Source organism: Sorex fumeus, unplaced genomic scaffold, assembly GCF_029834395.1.
Source record: "Sorex fumeus unplaced genomic scaffold, SorFum_2.1 ptg000107l, whole genome shotgun sequence".
In the NCBI taxonomy this organism is placed as follows: Eukaryota; Metazoa; Chordata; class Mammalia; order Eulipotyphla; family Soricidae; genus Sorex; species Sorex fumeus.
In genome coordinates this window covers 1469001-1489079 of record NW_026606164.1, presented here as the reverse complement: position 1 = coordinate 1489079, position 20079 = coordinate 1469001, and the positions used below count along the sequence as shown (strand labels likewise).

Below are 20079 nucleotides of genomic sequence, written 5' to 3'. Positions count from 1 at the left end.
ACTGCCTCTGAGCACTGCCTGTGAGCACACCCCGAGAGCATTGCCTGAGAACACTGCCTCTGAGAGCGCTTCCTGGGAGCACTGCCTCTGAGGAGCACACTCTTTGAGGAGGTCGTCAGGTGGATGAGCACCCTCTCGGGCTGCCAGTGGGCACGGGCTCACCCTCTGAGAGCACACCCAATGAGGCCACCATCAGGCATGCACTCACCCTCCGAGGTGGCAGTCAAGCGCTCGCACACCCGGTGAGGTGACCACCAGGCACGCGCACAGCCTCGTCAGGGTGGAGAGTGCGCACCGCCCCGGGCGGGCCATCCAGCACCTGCCACTGTCACCACCCCCCACCCCCGTCAGCCACGGAGCCTGGCGCGGGTGTGCGCCCTCATGTGCAAAGGCTGCAGCAAGTGAACTCAGCCGTTCAGCTGAGTTTCCCCGCTTGGTTCTTCGCCTGGTGGAGCTGCTCCCTGTGACAGTGCTCGCAAGGTGGCGGTTGGGGGGACAGCTCGCTCCCGAATAAAGCCTCTCTTTTGCACCCCCCCTTGTCTCAAGCCTTGACTTCTGAGCTGCAGTCTCCAGGACCTTCCTGGGGGTTAGGCAAGGGCCGTTGATCATTGCGGCCTCAGGAATCTCTCTGGACGCTGGTGCTGGTGGGATGGGTGTTTGGGGAAGATGGAACAGGGGAGGCGAGGGCTGCACACCCACATCTGCCTGGGAGCAGCGTGGTCCTGGTGGCTGGAAGGAGTCCGCTCCCATAGATCCATAGATGCTTCATGTATGTTAGAACACATTTCGGGGCTGGAGCAATAGCACAGCGGGTAGGGCGTTTGCTTTGCACGCGGCCAACCCGGGTTCGATTCCCAGCCTCCCATATGGTTCCCCGAACACTGCCAGGAGTAATTCCTGAGTGCAGAGCCAGGAGTAATCCCTATGCATCGCCAGGTGTGACCCAAAAAGCAAAAAAGAAAAAAAAAAAAAAAGAACACATTTCTGTCTTTTTTTTTTTTCCCCGCAGAAGTAAACATTCCTGAGTTAATGACTCACGTAACACTTGTTGGAAACCGAGAAACAGGAAGCCTTTAACTCGGTTCTGACTTATATATGTAACAGCCTGGAATAACCAAGTCTCCATCAGAAGGCACGTTAGCACATCCAGCTTTGAAGCCGCTTGGGCCCTTAACCCCTCACCGTCTTGTGAGCTCGTGAAGGGAATTCCTAAGCCAGATACATTTTCCAGGGCATTTTCTGTGGAGATCTTAAGGACACTTCCTCCAAAACTCACAAATAGGAAGCAATCTCTTGGAAACACTCACCCAGTTACACCTTTAAAAAGACATCTCTTGGGGCTGGAGAGAGAGCACAGCGGGTAGGGCGTTTGCCTTGCACGCGGCCAACCCGGGTTCGGTTCCCAGCATCCCGTATGGTCCCCTGAGCACCGCCAGGAGTAACTCCTGAGTGCAAAGCCAGGAGTAACCCCTGTGCATCGCCGGGTGTGACCCAAAAAGCAAAAAATAAATAAATAAATAGAAAGACATCTCTAGACTATGAATCACCAAAAAGAGATTTCTCTAGGACAAGAACTCAATTGCTTTCATCAGACACCTTCTGGGAAGCCTTTCAGCATGGACACCAAGTACTTGAAGCGCTTAACAAATTGAGCCTGACCTGTCTGGATCCCTCAACTACGGATTAATATTGTCCTAGCAACAAAGGTATAAAACACTGGTTTTCGGCGTTTTCGCGCCCGTCTTGCACACCAGTCCACAGAGCAGCAGTTAAACCATGGCAGGACGCCAGTGGCTCCCAGCCGTTCCACAGCTGTGGCAGCATCAGGCTGAGGACCAGTGGTCGAAGACGTTGGTTTTATACAAACATGCGGAGTTTCAAAATGCCTCTCGGGAGACAGCCCAAGTGGTAAAAATGTGTGGCACATGCAAGATCCCACGGTTTATCCCAGCCCTCTGTGGTTACTACAAAAAAAAAAAAAAGCCAAGCCTCTGCAGACGGGAAGGCACAGGGGTTGAGGCGTTTGCCCGGCATGCAGCTAACCCAGGCTTGACCCCTGGCACCACATGTGGTTCCCCAGTCCCTACCAGAAATGATCCCTGAGCACAGAACCAAAGGTCAAAAGTCAGCCCTGAGTTCCCCCAGGTGTACCCCACTCCACCCCACCCCACCCCCAAACAAAGGCTCCTTAGCTGCTCCAAGCCACCTTGCAGGAAGGTCTGGGCGGAAAGCTTGGTTGGCTGTTGGGAGGGTTGGTTTTCATGGGCTGCTGCTAAGCCGAGATAGCTCCCGTACCCTTATTTCCCTCCCCTAAGTAGGGCAGCCCCGCCGGGGCTGCTTGAAATGCCACCGACCCCACGCTGTCAGCCTCCTGCGTTCCCTGCTCGTGTCTGTGTGACAGTGTGAGAGATGAGGTCTAATGAGTGCTCAGACGTCAGCTGTCGCCCGCTGGAGATGCTAGAAACTCACCTTTGTGCTTAGTTACAAGTGGGTCCAGAGGATGGGCTAGGGACGCGAGGGGCCCTCCCGCAAAACCAGTCGCGGGAACCCGTGACGTCGTCATATTGCGGGATGGCAGAAGGGGGCGAGTCCGAGCTCCACACACACAGGACAGGCAGGGCGTCGTGGGGACCCTACCACCACTGCTATTGGGGGGCGAGTCCTGGTCTCTGTTTCAGCAGGACACGAGCACGCGGCTCCCTGGTGAAGCCAGAACTCAGAAGGTCTCATCCTGGCTCACTGCACATGTGTCGCTTAGTGCCACCAACTAGCACGATCACAGCACGCACAGGAGGAGGCCGCCACACCCGCGAGTCAAAAATACAGGGCCAGAGGAGAAGTACAACGGGGAGGGCATTTGCCTTGCACTCGGCCATCCTGGGTTCGATTGCCAGGTCCCATCTGGTCCCCTGAGCACCGCCAGGAGTGATTACTGAGTGCAGAGCCAGGAATAACCCCTGAGCACTGCTGGATGTGGCCCAAACAAAAAGTGTAATAACATACATACATACACACACACACACACACACACACACACACACACACACACGCCTCTCTTGACCTCTTATTGTCTAGTTCTCGCTCTCAGAGAACCTGGCAGGCTACCGAGAATATCCCGCCCACACGGCAGAGCCTGGCAAGCTCCCTGTGGCATATTCGATGTGCCAAAAACAGTAACTATAATAGGTCTCATTCCCCTGACCCTGAAAGAGCCTCCAGTTGTTGGGAAAGATGATTAAGGAGAGGCTGCTAAAATCTCAGGGCTGGGACAGTTAGAAACGTTACTGGCGCCCATTCGAGTAAATCGACGAACAATGGGATGACAGTGATACAGTGAGATATATGTATATGTATGTATATATGTACACATTTTTTCATTTTTAATAAAAGTAGGAGGCCAGAGAGATAGTAAGCGAATAAGGCATTTGCCTTGCATGTGGCTGATCCAGGTTCGATGCTCGGTTTGCTCCCACCTGGTCCCCTGAGCATTGCCAGGGATGGTTCCTGAGCTCAGAGCCAGGAGTCACCCTGAGCACCGCTGATTGTGGCCCCCAAACGAAGCTACACACCGATGTCCCAATGGTCCCAGGACCTGGAAATATCAGAAACGGGTAGAAAAACTTTAAGACCTGAAAGAAAGCGGGATCCGGAAGAGGCGCCTGGGCAGCAGTGAGGCCCCCTCCTCCTGCCTCCGCCCTCTCGGACAGCCTCTCCCTGCCCTTCCCTCCCACAAGCTCACGTCTCCCTCGGGACTGGCGGGGGAAGTCGGGAGCACGGCGCTGGCCGGAGCACTGTTAGAGCCCAAGCCCTGTGAGAGGGCTGCTTGGTGTAAGACGCCGGGCTCAGGACAGCCAGGGCACTTCGCTGCGGGTCGGCAGGACTTGGGGAGAGTGGGGAGGGCACCCACCTCACCCAGCTCGGTGGGCACCTCACCCGGGGTGGGACTCACCACAGGATGAGGGAGCTGGGCACCAGCACAACTCTGACCGTCCACTCTGGTCAGAGGCAGAGCCCTGGATCCCGAGGGGCCGGGGGAGGGGGCGAGAAGCCCTTGTCAGAGACAAGGACATGTGTCAGCAAATGCACACACTCGGGAGCTGGGTTTGTCACAGTCAGGACGGAAGTGAGTCGTGTGACGAGAGCAGAGGTAAGCTGGTCTTGGATTGGACAGAGGGAGTCGGCTCTCTTGCTCCCAACCTGTTGCGGTCAAAGAAGGGCTTGTGCCACCCAGAAAGCCTGGGGACACCTTGGGCCCATCTGGTCCCCTGAGCGTTGCCAGGAAGGATTCCTGAGCATTGATTCCTAGACCCTGCTTCTAAATCCCGCCCAAGAGGCGGTCCTCTGAAAGACAGGAGATGTCCGGGCTCGTGAGCGCAGGAGATGAGCTGGGAGCATCTTCCAGGGAGCCCAAGGACAGCAAACGGCAGTGGCTTTTCCCCTGAGACAGGAAACGTGTCTAGACACAGAAACACGGAGACAAACAGCACAGCGAGAGGCGACAATCCTCGCTCATTACCTAGTAGGCAAGGAGTCACCAGTGGGGTTTCGTAATGATGACTGGGTGCCGCCATAGGTTACAGAAAGAAGTCATCACATACTCTCTGTGACAGGAGTCACAGAGAACAAATGGCTCTGACCCTGACAAACAGAACCCAGACATGAAGCTGGGTCACAGTGTGCTCAGCAATCAAGCACACGTCTCGGGACCGGAGCAATAGCACAGCGGGTGGGGCGTTTGCCTTGCACGCTGCCGACCTGGGTTCAATCCCTTACGGTCCCCCAAGCACTGCCAGGAGTAATTCCTGAGTGCAGAGCTAGGAGTAACCACTGAACACAGCTGGGTGTGAGTCAAACAGCAATCAATCAATCAATCAATCAATAAAAGGTAAAGGTAAGGTAGAGGCCCTCCCGTTGATCGTCGATTTGCTCGAGCGGGCCCAGTAACGTCTCCATTGGAGACTTTGTTGTTACTGTGTCTGGCATATCGAATACTCTCGGTAGCTTGCCGGGCTCTCCGAGAGGGGCGGAGGAATCGAACTCGGGTCGGCCATGTAAATAAATAAATAAGAATAAAGCACAGGTCTCACTTGCATGAAGCTTGGGTTCAATCCCCAAGACCCCCCCCAATAATCTGAGGAATGTGTGGTGAAATAATTGGCCTTTCATCTTCCAAAGAGCCAGTCAAGAAAGTCAAGGGAAAACTGTGCGAGAGTTTCAGACGGATCCAGAAAAGAAAGACATGGGGCTGGAGCGACAGCACAGCAGAAAGAGCGCTTCCCTGGCACACAGCTGACCCAAGTCCGATTCTTGGCACCATATATGGTCCCTGAGTCCCGCCAGGAGTGCTCCCTGAAAGCAGCCAGGAGCCAGCCCTGAGCAGCTCTAGGTGTAACCCCAGAAAGCAAAGAAGAGAAAGATTTGCCAGGGTGGGGTCCTACCTGGCAGGCTCGGGAAGGGGCGCCCTGCTGTGAGTGTTCCTGGGAGAGCCGGAAGTGTGGCGAGCCAGGGGTGGGGCACAGCCAGTGTCCTGGTTTGACGCGTGGCAGGGAGGTGCTGGGGTGTGGGTGGGGTAGTCGGGGACATGCACAGCCAGGAGAGAGGCGCGCGGTGGGCTTGCTCCCAGGGGGTCCCAAGAAGGGTTTGGGAGTTCCCACAGCTCACCAGACTGGGGCACACGCTTTGTGTACAGAGGGCAATGCAGTCCCCTGAACACGGCCGGGGCGTGGGGGATACCCAAAAAAGGGGGGCTATTTTACTCTCCATCAAGGTTCTGAGCTCTTTATAGCTTCAAAACAACAAAGGACTATGAAAGCAAAGACAAGATAGACCAAATAGAATAGATGCAAATTTTTTTAAATAACTACTTGCACGTCAACTGTGGTGATGATATCATGGGGCTCCTTCTCTGTCGAAGCCCATCAAATTGTGCGTGTTGATTCTGTGAAGTTTTTTTTTTCTCTCTCTTTGGATCACACCTGGCGATGCTCAGGGCTTGCTCCTGGCTCTGCACTCAGGAGTCACTCCTGGCGGTGCTCAGGGGACCCTATGGGATGCTGGGAATCAAACCCGGGTTGGCTGTGTGCAAGGCAAACGCCCTACCCGCTGTGCTATCTCTCCAGTCCCCACTGTGAAGGTTTCTTGCATGTCTCAGTCAAGCTGTAGAAAACACGGGGTTGAATTGACCAACTAAACAGAGGCCTGCCCGCGGAGAGAACCGGGGATTTGGAGGTGAACAGGGAGAGAGCGCCCCTGGGGGGTACAAGGAAGAGTGGGCCGGTGTGACGGCGACCCACAGGCTGACACGGGAGAGCCCCCGCGGGAAAGAGGATTCCTAAGAACTCAGAAACAGAGGAGAGACACATCCACAGCATGAGGCGCTTGGAGCGAGGAAGAAAAACGGGGCACGGCTGCGCGGTGCGTGCGGGAAGGAAGGTTCGAGATTCCCCGAAAGGAATCTTCACAGCAGTGGAAGAAACCGCCAGCTCCGGTCACAACACGGTCGTGGGGACGAACAGCCTCACGCTGTAACTTGAGCAGGAAACGTGGCCGATTTGATTTGTCCCTGTCCCTGGACACGGCAGCAGAGGCTGGTCCCAAGGGAGGCCCCACGGCCCGTGCCTCCAGCAGCACTCAGCACTTCCTGGGCCGCTCTGCTGAGCAGGAACTGGGTCAGGGCTTCGGAGGCGGGGAAGGCGGCCCAGACATCTGGAGCTGTTGCTCAGTGAGAGCCAGCCGCACCCCTGCCTCCCTCCGTCCTGACAGGCAGGGCTGTGGGTGTCCTCAGCAGGAGTCTTAGGGAGTGAGGCTCGGCCAGCCCCCCCCCACCCCGTATCCGGAATCACGCCTCTGTCTTTCCTCAGGGAACTGTGTGTGTGCCAGCAGGGTCCCGCTGGGTCCTTGGGGACGCGCGTCCATCTTCTGGCCGGCTGGCGTGTTGCTGAGTAAAACTTTCCTGATCACCCACTTGCCTCTGGACCGTCCCGGGCAGAGACCCCCCAGGACTGGGTCTGGGGCGCCTTGAGGGTAGGCTGGGACCTCACAAGAACCGGAAGGTGCAACCCCCAAACCTGTGAGTTGAACGCCTGGGCTTGGGAGCACCTGGGTTCAACCATCCAGAGCGGGTGATCTGACGCAGCCCTGGGCACTGCAGGAGCTGAGAGTCACGTGGAAGAAACAAAGGCCACCCTGGAACCTCTGGCAACCTTGGGGCAGCCCTCCCGGGGGCTGCGGGACAAGGAGCGATGTTCTCCAAGAAAGACCAACTTCGCTCCCGCAAAGCTACGCCTGTGAAGCCCAGCCCTCCATGGCACACACTAACGAGGCAGGAATGACAAGAAACAGGAACAGGGAGATGACATAGAGCAGGCCGGGACTTCGAATGATCGGTACAGACGCTGGAGGGCATGATCCAACCACGAAGCACATCGAAGACGGCGAACGAAGCTTTCTGACGTGAAGACGACGTCTGAAATAAAAGGTTGAGGGAACGAACACGCATGAAAACTTTCCACTTCCCGCTTTTTTTTCCCTGCTTTTTGGGTCACACCCGGCGATGCACAGGGGTGACTCCTGGTTCTGCACTCAGGAATCGCTCCTGGCGGCGCACAGGGGACCCTGTGAGATGCTGGGAATCGAACCGGGGTGGGCTGCGTGCAAGGCAAACGTCCTCCCTGCTGTGCTATCACTCCAGCCAGGAAACTTTCCACTTTGACCTCAGACGTGTCGAGGCTGAAAAGAACATTTCCTGTGTTTGATATTTGCATGACTGAGACATAAACCTGAAAGCTTTGTAACCTTTCCCACAGTGATTCAATAAATAAAAAAAAAAAAAAAAAAAGAACATTTCCCCCCTCCCCTCCCAACCCCACCCCGGGGAAGCCCTGGCATCTCCACGAGGCAGGTTGCTGTGCAGCGAGGGAGACGCCCTGCCCAGGAGAGCTGGGGGGTCAGCGGAAACGCTTACGGCACGCCCAGAGACCAACCGTGTGGGCTGGGCCCAGGGCCCCTGCAGGCTGTCCCCATGGGCTGGTGACAGGACGGTCCTCAGAGGACCCCTCGTGGGAGCTGGGGGGAGGCAGAGAGCCCCTGAGAAGTCCTGCCTCCTGCCCTCCCACTCACCCTGTCCTCCCCCACCCTCACTTACCGTCCCCACCCTGCCCACTGCCCCTCCCCTGCCTGCCCACTCGCCCCCTGCCCTCCCCTCGAGTTCTTAGGGGACAAACTTCGACTGGTGGGAAGCAAAGCTAAAACTGTGCCCAGAGGAGCCGGTGACGGGCCAGTCCCGACTCCGGGAGGACGGAGCACTGGGGGCAGACCTGCCGCGTCCTGCTCCCCGATAACCAGTGGCCAGAGAGACCAGAGCCTCACTGCTGCCACCCCAGCATAGGCACCCCCGACTCCAGCTCAGACCCCTGGGGCACCCCTTCCCATATAGGCACCCCTGGGGCACCTCATTCCAGCATAATTCCAGCACAGACGCCCTGGGGCACCCCTGCCCGGCCTGCAGGGGTGAGACGGCCGCTCCTTCCCCCAGTGGCCAGTCCAGCCCCCTGTGCCACTGTGGGCATGACCAGCCGGGGGGAAGGCTGGAGCGCGCAGATCACAGGCGGCCTCAGCACAGGTCTGGACTGTGCCTCCCGCCAGCCCCTCCCCCACCAGCCCCAGGACTCGGGGCCCAGCCCAGGGGGCCGTGCAGGTGCCCCGATCATGCCACACTAGCTGGGGCTCTCCGGGGTGAACTGAAGTGCCAGGTTCAGCTTCTGTGGGGGGCGCGAGGGGCTTTCCCAACACGCTGCAAGGTGCCACGGGAGCCTGGTGGCAGGCGTGGGCCCCCGTCTCTGACTCTCCTCCTTTGAGCTCAGGGTCTGGGGGGGTCCAGGGCACTGACACCTTTGGCCCTGCCCCGCTCTCTCCCTCCTCGTCTTCCTTTCCCTGTGTCCATAACGGGGAAATGCCTCTTCTCGAGGGAGATTTTTGAAAAGACTCGGGAAGTTCTGGCTGTGGGAAGAGCCTGGAAGACTGGACGCGTCCATGGAAGACAGACCCTGTGTGTGCGGGGCCCCTTCCCAGCCCACTGGGGTCCCCTGGGCCTCCCCCCGGCCCGGTGCTGCAGCCCTTGGCTCCTGTCTCAGCCGCCCGGCGTGGAGCTAGGCCCTCACCACCAGGCCGCACTCCCGCCACTGCGAGTCTCTGCCCGGCCTGACCGAAGGATGAGCTCACACGCAGCGTCCATCCCTGCCCGGCGTCTGCGTGTCGTGTCGTGTCCTCTCCTCCCGGGCTGGCGTCCAGGCCTCCTTCCATGGTGTCCGAAGGTTCCGGCTTCCTGATGCCCCACGTCTCTGCCGGCTCTGCCGCCGGCCTCAGTGTCCCTCTCCACGGGGGAGGGTCCGGGCTTCGCCTGACCTGTCAGCCTCAGCACCTGGCTGCAGGTGGCCTCCGCGTCCGTCTCCCCGTGGGCCCCCATGGTGCCCCCCGGTGCTGTGGGACCCGCGCTGGTCAGGGGCGCACGGGGGCAGCACACGCAGAACAGACAAGAAAAACGTATTTCTATCAATCTTCGGGACGCCCGCCTCTTGATTTCTTGAAAAATAAGAAAAACAAAGTAGAATTATTGACCTTTGGATTTTCCAGCTTTTGAGACAATTAAGACATAAACACTTGCCCTGGCGGGAGCGTCTTGCCTGTGATTGATGCCGCGAGTCTGACAGCCTGGCCTGGAGGGGGCAAGCCGCTGCCCACTGCCCACTGCCCACTGCCCGCGACCACCCAGACTGGCCCCGAGCCGCCCAGCCTGGCTCCTAGTCCCGACAGTGCGAGGGTCTGGAAGCATCTCTCTCCCCTCTCCCCTCCCCCTGTTTCTACCCCCTCCTCTCCCTCTCATCTCTCCCCCCGCCCCTCCATCTCCATCCCTCCCCCTCCTCCCTCCCCCCTCCCCCCCCTCTCCTCCCCCCCTGTTTTGGCCCCCACCCAGTGCCCAGGGCTCACTCCCGACTGTGCTCCTGTCCTGTTTGCCCGGCGCTGCCCACTACCCACGGCATGTTTCTGTGGCCTCCGTGCAGTGCCTGCCCACCCATGCGGCTGGCGGGACCCCAAGACGGGGCCTTGGGTGGGACGCCCCCGCGCCGGTGCTGACCAGGGTGGCTCTAGGCCCGTGAGATGCATCTGGCTGGAGGGAACTGGGGTAACGGGGCCCACAGGACGGGGGAGGGCTCGCGCGTCTCACCTGCAAAGTGCAGGGCCCAGGACCCCCCAGACCCCCGGTCACCTCCGAAGGGGTCTGTGAGCAGCGAGCGGCCGTGCCTCTCCGCGCCCATCCAGTGTGTGGGGCCGTCGGGGGCACCCCCTTCCCGGCTGCTGGGGTGCCACAGGTGTGGGGGGAGGGGCCCCACCAGGCTATTGGCCGGCAGCAGAGCGGCCTGGGAATCTCTTCAAAACACTGGAAATAAGTCGAACCCTCTGGGGCTGAATGGGAACGCCTGGAGCCAGCCATGCGTTCAGCCCGGCCCCACGCCACCCAGGCAGGCGGCACCTGGAAGCGGCTTCCGGGCGGCCCACCCAGGTTCAGCCCCCAGCACCCCGAGGCCCCTGGGCCAAGCCAGGAGTAATTCCTGAGAGCCGTCGGGAGGACCCGCGGGGCCAAACCACAGCAGCAGCACGGGGGAAGGAAGAAGGACCACCCTTCTGCTCGCGGGATGGACGGGGCAGCCGCGGAGCGGGGGGACGGACGGGGCTGGGGCTGCCCAGTGGGCACGATGCCAGCGCTGGCCCTGGCAACCATCCGGCACCCTCAGCCTCCCTCCCTCGCCCTCTTCCTTCCTGTGGCCCCTCGTCCTGCTGGCTGGCCGCCCCCAGTCTCACGCCAGGCCCTGTTTACATCGTGGTCACCTCTGGCCTCTGGAAATAGCCCTGGGGGGCACCCGGGTGGAGGCAGAGGCCGGGAGGATGGGAGCAGGGTCTGCCCCGCCCGCTCTGGCTCCATGCCTGCCCTCCCCCCGCCCCGGCAGCCTCACCCAGGTCGCCGCCCGACCCGGCACATCTGGCCCAGCAGGCCCTGGGACTGGCCATCAGGGCCACGGGAGGCTGCCCAGGCAGGTGGGGCCATTCGCATTAGTGACGGCCAGAGGTGCGTGTGCGAGGCACCCCCCACACCCCAGCATTCACCCCCCCCTCCCCTTTTCCTCTCCCCCTTGCCTGCCTCCTCCCGCATGGCCTCCTCCGTGCCAAAGGGACGGGCGGGGAGACCCGGGGGGCTCGGAAAAGAGGCAACTGGGGAGTTTGCGGGCAGGTCCCAATAACGGAGGAACCTGAAGACGTGTCCCCACGGCACAAGAGTGACTCACTGCCCTCCGGGTGCCCCCGAGAGCCACCCACTGTCCCCACGGCATGAGTCACCCTGCTGCCCCCTGGGGGCCCCCAAAAGTCACCTGCTGCCCCGGCGGCCCCAGGAGGGGCCAACCCTGAGCGCCTTGAGAAGCTGGGTATCCTGAGAGCACCCACAGGGGCCCCCACCCATGCAGGTAGGAAATGGGGTGCGGGGCCTTGTGGGGAGCTGGTGCAGGGGCGAGGGCAGGCGTCCACCCAGGGGGCCCTGGCAGGGGAGGCATGGCCAGGAAGTTTCCAGAACCCCAAAGGGCATTTCCCAGAAGCCTCCAGGACCGGGGTCTGCAGTGCCCGTGGCCTGTGCCCAGAGCGGGGCAGGGGGCAGTGAGAGGTGCCCTGCCCGGCCGTGCGCCTGTGGGGAGAGTGCGGTGCCCTGGGGTCTCAGCCCCGACAGGACGGGGTGGCCTGGGCGCAGGGGGCAAGGGGAGTGGGTTCAGCCACAGCCTCAGCCGCGTCTCTCAGGCCCTGCCTGTGTGGAGCTGCCAGGCCGGGCGCACAAGCTAGAGGCTGCTGGGGATGGTCACTCAGGATGGTCACTCTGGGGCGGTCACTTGAGATGGTCACTCTGGGGTGGTCACTCGGGATGGTCACTCTGGGTGGCCACTTGGGATGGTCACTCTGGGTGGCCACTTGGGATGGTCACTCAGGGACAGTCATTAGAAATGGTCACTCTGGGGGAGGTCACTCGGGATGGTCACTCTGGGGGCAGTCACTTGGGATGGTCACTGGGGATGGTCACTCGGGTTGGTTGCCACGAATGGGGATGGTCATTCTGCAAACGGTCACTCTGGCCACCTGGAGGTCACTCTGGAGGGACCTCCTGGCTGTGGCCCGGGTGGGGGTGTGGCTTGGGGCCAGGCAGCCAGGCCCAGGGACAGTCTGCGCTGACCCTGACGGTACCCGTGTGGTGTGAGCCCTGGGCCCTGACCCCTCACAGTGGCACCACCATGCCTGTGCCCGGGGCTGACAATCGGTGAGTGTGGCAGGAGAAGCCGGGACCCGGCTCTGCGTGTGAGACCTCCAGCCCCACGCTGGCATCCCGGCCACTGCCAGGAGCAGACCCCCAAGGCCGTGGCCGAGCCTCAGGGCCGCAGGGAGTCCGCCCAGGCCCACTCTGGCTCCCCACCTGGCCCCTGAGCACAGAGCCAGGAGTCAGCCCTGTCTCTGGGGCACAGCCGGCCGCGCTGGTGGTGGAAAGCCCAGGAAGGAGCTGTGGGAGCAGGAAGGGCCAGTTGAAGAGGGAAACTGAGGCAGAGGTGGGGGCAGCCCTGTGCGTAGCAGCGCCCCCAGTGGCCAGAGGCTACATGCACACCCGCCCGCCCCCCCACTCCCCACCTCACCTGACTCATCTGGGGGGGGGGGCAGCTGTAGGTTGGAGGCACCTGTGGGTAGGGGTGCCTCGTCTGCCTGCCCAGGTGGGGCCTCCTTCCGCCCCTCTGTCCCTCTGGGCTGATCGGGGCCCAAGCCGGTGGGACCCAGACCCGCCCAGGGGCCAGAGTGAGCGGAGAGGACGGGCACCCGGGCGCGCAGGGTGGGGGCCAGAGTGGGGGTCTCAGGGTGGGGGCAGGCGGAGGGCCTCTGGCCCCCACACCCGGCACCCTGAGCCCCGGGCCCGCTAGGGGGCACCGTAGAGCTGTGCCGCTGACACCCTGGGCAGGCCTGGCCTCCACGCCGGTCTCCGCCCCGCCTCCCCTCACCACCTCTCTGGGGTCCCACCTACAGGAGAGCCAGAACCGGGCTGCTTGGAGCCAGCGGAGGGAGCATGGGCCCCAGGTCCGCGCGGGCCCCTTCAGGTCCCTGCAGACACCCCAGCCACCGGCTCCCCTCCCAGCTGGCCCCTCACACTCAGGGTGCCCGTCTCCCGCATGGGCTGTCCCAGGCCCAGCCCCGCTGACCACCACCCCTGTTCTCTCCCGCCTCTGCCGCTAGCCCCCAGTCCAGCACCCTTGTCCCTCCCGGCCAGACCACCATGTCAGGGGTGGTCAGTGTCACAGAGAGCGGGGAGGGAGGGAGGAAGAGAGAGAGAGGGAGAGAGAGAGAGAGGGAGAGAGAGGTTGAGAGAAGGAGGGAGGGGAGGAGAGAGGGAGGGACAGAGAGAAAGAGAGAGAGAGAGGGAAAGATGGAGAGAGATGGAGGGAGAGGGGAGGAGAGAGGGAGAGAGAGGGAAAGAGAGAGAGAGGGAGGGAGCAGGAGAAATGGTGAAAGAGGGGAGGAGGAAAGAGGAGAGGAGAGAGGGGAGGGGGAGGGGAGGGAGGGCGAGGAGGGGGAGGGCCCAGGAAGGGGGGGTTGGCTGTGGGCAGGCTGGGGACGGGTCCGGCCCCCAGAGGCCGCCCTGCCCTGCTCTAATAACCCTGACGCTGGGCTGGAGACTCCAGACCAGATTAACATTTAGATGAGCGCCCGATGCCACGGGCAGGTCTCGCACTGCTCCCTGTGCCCTGGGGGACCCGCCCTGCCCCCAGCGGCCCCAGGACCCGCACTCGCCGTGGGGACATCGCCATGGACCCCTCGTGCAGGGCATGGCAGGCTCAGTGCCCTCCCGCCGTCCACCCTCATGTCCACGCTGCAGCTCAGCCGTGGGCACTGTGAGGCTGCCCGCGAGGGAGGGACGTCGGGCAGCGACAGTCATGGTGGCCCCAGGTCTGTGCGGCCACCTCACATTCTGCAGGGACCCTTCCTGGCCACAGGCCCCTGGAGGGCCCCGAACACTCTCTGCTGGACAGTCCCGGCATCCCGTACGTTGTCTGTGCTGCCGGCCGGGGGCTGAGGGGCGGGGCTGGGCCCACCTGACCACCTGCAGGCCCTGGACAACCTGGAGCTCGGGGGACGCAGAAAACAGCCGTAGTCCAGGGCAGAGTCTCAGGCGGGGGGACCCCGAACCCGACTTCCCTGAAGGGGTTGGACACCCCGACTCCGGCCGCTCCTCACAGACCAGGCCCCAGGCCCTGCAAGAAGAGGACAGGGCAGGGCGGCTCTGCCAACCCCATGGCCAGCAGGCGTCAGCGGGCATCACCGGGGGACATCCCACCTCCCCGCTGCCCCCCTGCCTCTCCCAGACTCCCCCAGCCCCAACCGTCCTCCCAGTCGCTGCCCCTCAGGAAACGGGCTCTGGGCGCCCAGTGCCAGGCTCCCGGCCGGGCTGTCTCTGGCCCCGCACCGAGTGCTCAGGTCGTCCTGGGGCTGGCGGGCACAGCACTGGGCAATGTCCTGGCTGCCCACATCTGCGTCCACACAGAACTTCACCCCACCCCTCCGTCCATCCAACAGGGGCCAGGCCAGGCCAGTGGCCACTCGCTCTTCTAGAAGCTTCCGGAGAATGCTCTGGAGCCGAGTGCCAGGGCCACGCCCGCTCTGCCAGCATGCGGGCTGCTCTGTGGTGCCCGCCACACCAGCAAGGCGCATCTGTCCTGGGCCCTGGAGAGAGACGGCCGGGCAGTACGGGCCCAGGGAGTGTCCATGGCTCCCGACGGGGACAGCAGGGCCACTTGCCGGGGGTGCCAGGCCCAGAGCTGTCCTGACAACAGGGCTGCCCCCGTGTTTGGCCCCGCAGGCAGGTGGGCCCCAGGGAGGAGGCCAGGCTGCCCGGCTCTGTGCCTGCCTTTGCCAGCGCTATGAGACCCCCAGCCCCCCAAGACTGTTCTCCCATCTGGTCTGGGGGCCACACTGGCAGCGCTCAGGGCTCGCTCCAGGTGGTCTCAGGGACCCTCTGCGGCGGCCGAGAGCGTGAGAGGCGATGCCTTGACTTCTGTCCCTGTGAGTCTCCCGTGGGCCCGTCTGGTCTCCAGACAGCCAAGGGGAACCCCTGATATGGTTCAAACAACCACCACAGCGGGGCCAGGACCAGCGAGCACCAGACCCCACAGCAGGTCCTCGAGGGCCGCCCAGTGACATCCCCCCAGGGGAGCATCAGCACATGGAGAACGGGAGAATGGGCTGGTGTCTCGGCCTGTGGCCTTCCCGCTGCAGACCAGGAACCCCATGCCGCAAACGGGCTGCAGGGACACGTTCGGGCCCTCGGCGTGTGCATGCGTGCGCAGAGCTGACAGATGGTCTGTGCCGGCAGCTCGCGGGCCCTGACGGCGAGATGCAGCCCGACGTCACCAGGCCCGGGAGGGCAGGGGCTGTGGGCACCTTCGGAGCGGGCCTGGCGGGACGCGGGAGCAAGGTAGCGGAGAGAAATTATGTGGCAGTGTATAATTGCGGATGCGGGCAATTACCAACCATTTACCCAAACAGCGGTTGGTCCTAATCTCCTAACCTTTCTCTTGTTCCTGGTATCAGCTCTAAATTGCTTCCGAATCCTGGGGGACCCAAAGTAATCTTTACGCTTGGAATTGAAGTGTCTCTCCCAGCACCTAAATTTTGTGTCTCGGCAAGTCGGGAGCTGTTTCGGCACTATTGTTCGTCAGGATAAAAATAGCGCCCGGTGGCGCTGAGACAGGCCAGCGGCGCTGAGGGGCCTCGGACCACAGCGGCCACCCCCAGCTCGGCAGAGTCCAGCCAGGAGTCTCCGGGGCCACTAGGGTCACCCGGGGCAGACGCATCCTCCTGGACGCCCACAGGCCTGAGGGCCGGGGCTAAGGAACCAGGACGCCTGCGGGGCGCCAGGCAGGAGGGACAGAGGCCGGCCTGTTGCTTGTCCACTGCAGCACCCCGGGCTGCTGGTCGAGGCATCCAGGGGTCACCCCTGCAGGCCCAGCCGGTGCTCCAATCGCTCACCCTGCCCCGGCACCCTTTCTTCGATTAAAAACACACCTTTTTCTGTCAACTGAGAACAACTTTATCAAAAAAATGAATTTTACGTTTCCCTTTCCCAGGCATCGAGGCTCAGAGTGGACCCCAGGGACCTTCAGAGTGGACCCTGAGCCTCTCAACGTGTGACCCCGAGGACCTCGGAGTGTGACCCCTTGGGGAAGCCAGCCAGAGCCAGGGGTATTCTGGGGCGAACCCACCCCCAGCTCACTCCACCTGACCCCCCCGGCCCCGCCCACTCCACCTGACCCCCACGGCTGTCCACTCTCCACCCAGCCTGCCCCCACCGCCGGCCAACAGGCCCCTGAGGTCAGGCCGGCTGTTCTGCACGTGGGGTCCTGGGGAACCCTGGCCGGCTCCGGCTGTGGGCAGCGGGGAGGTGGGTGTGGGCAGGGGAGTCCAGCGACCGTGGCTGGCTCTGCCCTGGGCAGCCCCAGCACCCGGGGACGGCCCACCGACCGCTGCCTCTGGGCTGCAGGGTCAAGGGGCCCAGTGGGAACCTCCAGGCCCTTCCGCAGAAGCGGGCGACAGTGGCAGTCCCAGACGTGCCCGAGCGGACAGGGCCCGCGTGGGCCCGGCCTCTGACCGCTGCTGCTTGGCCTTTCCCTGGGGAGCATCAGGGCCTCCCTCTCCCGCCTGAGGGCGGCACTGCTTCCACTGAGCCCAGAACCCCCGGCCCTGCCCTGCACAGAGCCCGCCCAGCCCCCAGCAGGGCCTGGGGGGGGGGCGTTCCAGTAATGACCCACACGCTGCCCGGCATCACGTCCTGCCTCGCAGGGCTGAGGGGGAAGTGACCGGCAGGGCAGCTGAGCCTGCCCACAAATCCCTGGGGGGCTCAGGGATAGTGGCCACGACAATGGGCCTTGGTCCCAGTCCCTTGGGTCCAGAGGCACAAGGGTGCTTCCCCCTACGCGCCGGGGCACCCTCGCCTCTCCCCAGAGGACTCTCTGAGGCCACACCAGCTGCTTTGGCCTGTGCTGGAGACCCGCTCCAACTACGGCCTGTGGGAGGAGGCTCTAGCCCCCGGGGGCACCCCCTCCCTCCCCTCAGGCTGCAGAGTCCTCTCAGCCCCCAGCCCCATCCCGGGAGCATCAGCCTCGACTCCATCCCTTCTGACTGCAGAGTCCTGGAATCCTGAGACTCTTGAGAGGGACCCACCTGGGACCTGCAGTTGCATCCTCACCCCACCCGGGACCTTGCAGGTGCTGTCACCTTGCAGCCTTGAGCTCCCTGAAAACTGAGGAGAGACACAGGTGTGGGGGCAGCATGTGCATGCTGGGAGTGTTGTAAGTGGGTCTGTGCGGGACATAACACACAGGCATGTGTGTGTGTGTGTGTGTGTGTGTGCAGGTGTGTGTAAGAGGCAACACACAGCAAATATGTGTGTGCAGGTGTGGACGTGCAGGGTTGCGCGTGCAGTATGGAACACACGGGTGTGTGTGCAGAATGCAGTGCACAGGCAAGTGCATGTGTGCAGACGTGTGGATGTTGGGTCAGCATGTGTGTGCGGGAGTGTTTACACGTGTGTAGATGTGTACATGCTATGCGGACACACGTGTGCATGAGATTTGCATGTGGGCTTGAGTGCATGTGTGCAGGTGTGGGGTGGACACACGTGTACATAAATGTACGTTTGTGTGGGCAAGCACATGTTGGGTGGAACGGGGCGTGGGTCTGTTGGAGGAGTGTGTGCACGTGTGTACAGATGTGTGCTGCAGATATGTACCCACGCGCGGGGGTGTGACCAAGCACGCGCCGGGGTTGTGCGTGTGTGGGTGTTGGGTGAACACGTGTGCATGTGCAGGAGTGTTCATGTGTTCAGGGGTGTGGGTATTGGGTGAACACGTGTGTACGTGTGTGCAGGAGGGTGAACTCATGCGTAGGCATGTGCAGGCGTGCTTACATGTGTGCATAAGCAGGCGTGGTCTGTCACCAAGCAGAGCGTGACCGTGTCCTGGTGTCCCTGGAGTCACGATGCGGGCGTGTGGAGCGCTGGGTGGGAGCCCTGCCCTGACTCGGGGGCCCTTGGCGGGGACCCTGTGCCCTGCGCGGTGGCCGGCAGGGGGACCTTCCCCAGAGCTGAGCCCTGGCCGGCCCCTCCCAGATGCCCATGTCCAGCTGACGAAACCCTGGATGCAGGAGGGCTTCCGGAGGGACGGGGCCTCCGCAGGATGGACGCTCTGCAGCCCCACAGAGACCTCCTGGCTACTCAGTGCTGGGGGCGGAGGGGAGAGCTGGGGGCCCACCCCGCCCCACCCTGCCCCACCCCTACAATTCCTCACTGCACCTGCAGCCTACACCCCCACCCTTCCCCACACCCAAACCCCTGCACACACCCACACACCCGCCACACCCCCCTACACACTCCCCTGCACATAGCCACACCCCTGCCCACACCCCCCTGCGTACACCCACCCACCCCCACAGTGGGGCCCCCACGGGACCGTCAGCCTCTGGCGTCTGACCTCATGGCCTGGGGGCTTTGCAGCTGGCCAGGAGACACTGAGTGGCCAGGATGCCCCCACGCAGGCTCACATCTCCCTGGCGGGGGCAGCTTGGGCCACCGTCTGCCCCCCACTGGCCTGCCCAGCCCAAGCTGGACATGGGTCAGCTGGAGGCTGTGAGGGCGCCCGCACCCCCTCTGCCTGGGGCATGGGACACCAAGAGGGTCTGCGCCGGACAGGGGACAGGTGGTCTCTGGGGCCGGGGCGGAGCACGGGGCACCTGCCAGCCACAGCGGTCACGCCTGGTGTCCACGTACTCCATGGCCACCCTCACCTGCAATCCCGCCCCTTCACGGCGCCACACCTTCAACTGGGCCGTCGGGAGGACTCCGGGGCCCTGGGGACACAAGGCCCCAGTTCCCAGCTCCCTGTGGGCCCTCCCAGCAGCTCCTCCCACGGTGCTCACGAGCCTGCTGCCCGCCGGGGCCCTGCTGTGGTCTGCCCACGTGAAGCCCGCAGTGGAGAGCGGTGGGTGAGCCGTGGAGACACACTCAGTGCCCGTGTCATCACCAGCCTCCTCCGTCAGACAGGCAGGGCCGTCCAGGGACCAGAAGGAGGGGGGCCGTGCAGGCTAAGGCCTGAGGCTGGGCCCAGCAAACCTCTCCACGATCAGCTGGTTGCTGCTCGGGTCCCAGTGTGCCGTGTGTGTGTGTGTGTGTGTGTGTGTGTGTGTGTGTTCGGGGGGGGGGGGCTCCTGGGGGCAGGTTGCTCCCTGCTCAGTGCTGAGGACCCTGCACCAAACTCTCCTGCACGCAAAGCCTGTCCCTAGCCCCCCCTCCCCCAGGTCCTTCTTTCCCGCGCTCAGTTCTGCGGAACGTGCGACCCTCCGCTCCCTCTGGGCTTTCACTGCAGAGCCGGGCACCGGCTGGCGGGACCAGTGCCTCCCCCACACTGCACAGGGTCCCGCGAGTGCCACCAGGAGTGACCCCTGAGCACCGCTGGGGGACCCGAACACCCCCAATTCACCGAGCAAAGCTTGGGCCAGGAAGCGCCAAGGCTGAGGGGCTCACCCGCAGGCGCCCAGGTCGGATCCCTGAGCACACTGGGTGGGCCCGAACCCCCAGGGAGCGGAGATGGGCCACCCGGCCCAGTCCGACCCTGCTCGGCTCCGCACAGGCCTCCCCCTAGCAGACAGGGGTGAGAGGAGCCGGGCAGGCTCCAACCCCCTCCCCTGGCCTGTGGACGCCCGAGCAGAGAGGGGGCCGCCCTGGGCCCGCTGGGACCCTCCCTCAGAGAGACAGTGCAGCTCAGCTCGGGGCCCACGGGGGTGTCCCTCTGGTGTGGGCGCAGCGACAGGCCCTGCACCTCCCTGCTCCTCCCGGGGCCGGGTTTGGGGGCCAATTGGGATCCCGGGCGGGGACCACCCCTCCCGCCCCGCCCTCGCCTCCTCGGCCCGCCCTCGCCCTCGGAGAGCACCAGGCCAGACAGCGCCCTGGTGGGCCAC

At 63.0% G+C, this 20079-nt stretch overlaps 1 protein-coding gene across 4 annotated transcripts in view; it reads right to left on the bottom strand.

The window, feature by feature from the left end:
- The window catches only part of DPP6 (dipeptidyl peptidase like 6), a 507074-nt gene that overhangs the window by 58630 nt on the left and 428365 nt on the right, over nucleotides 1-20079 (bottom strand). The window lies entirely within an intron of this gene.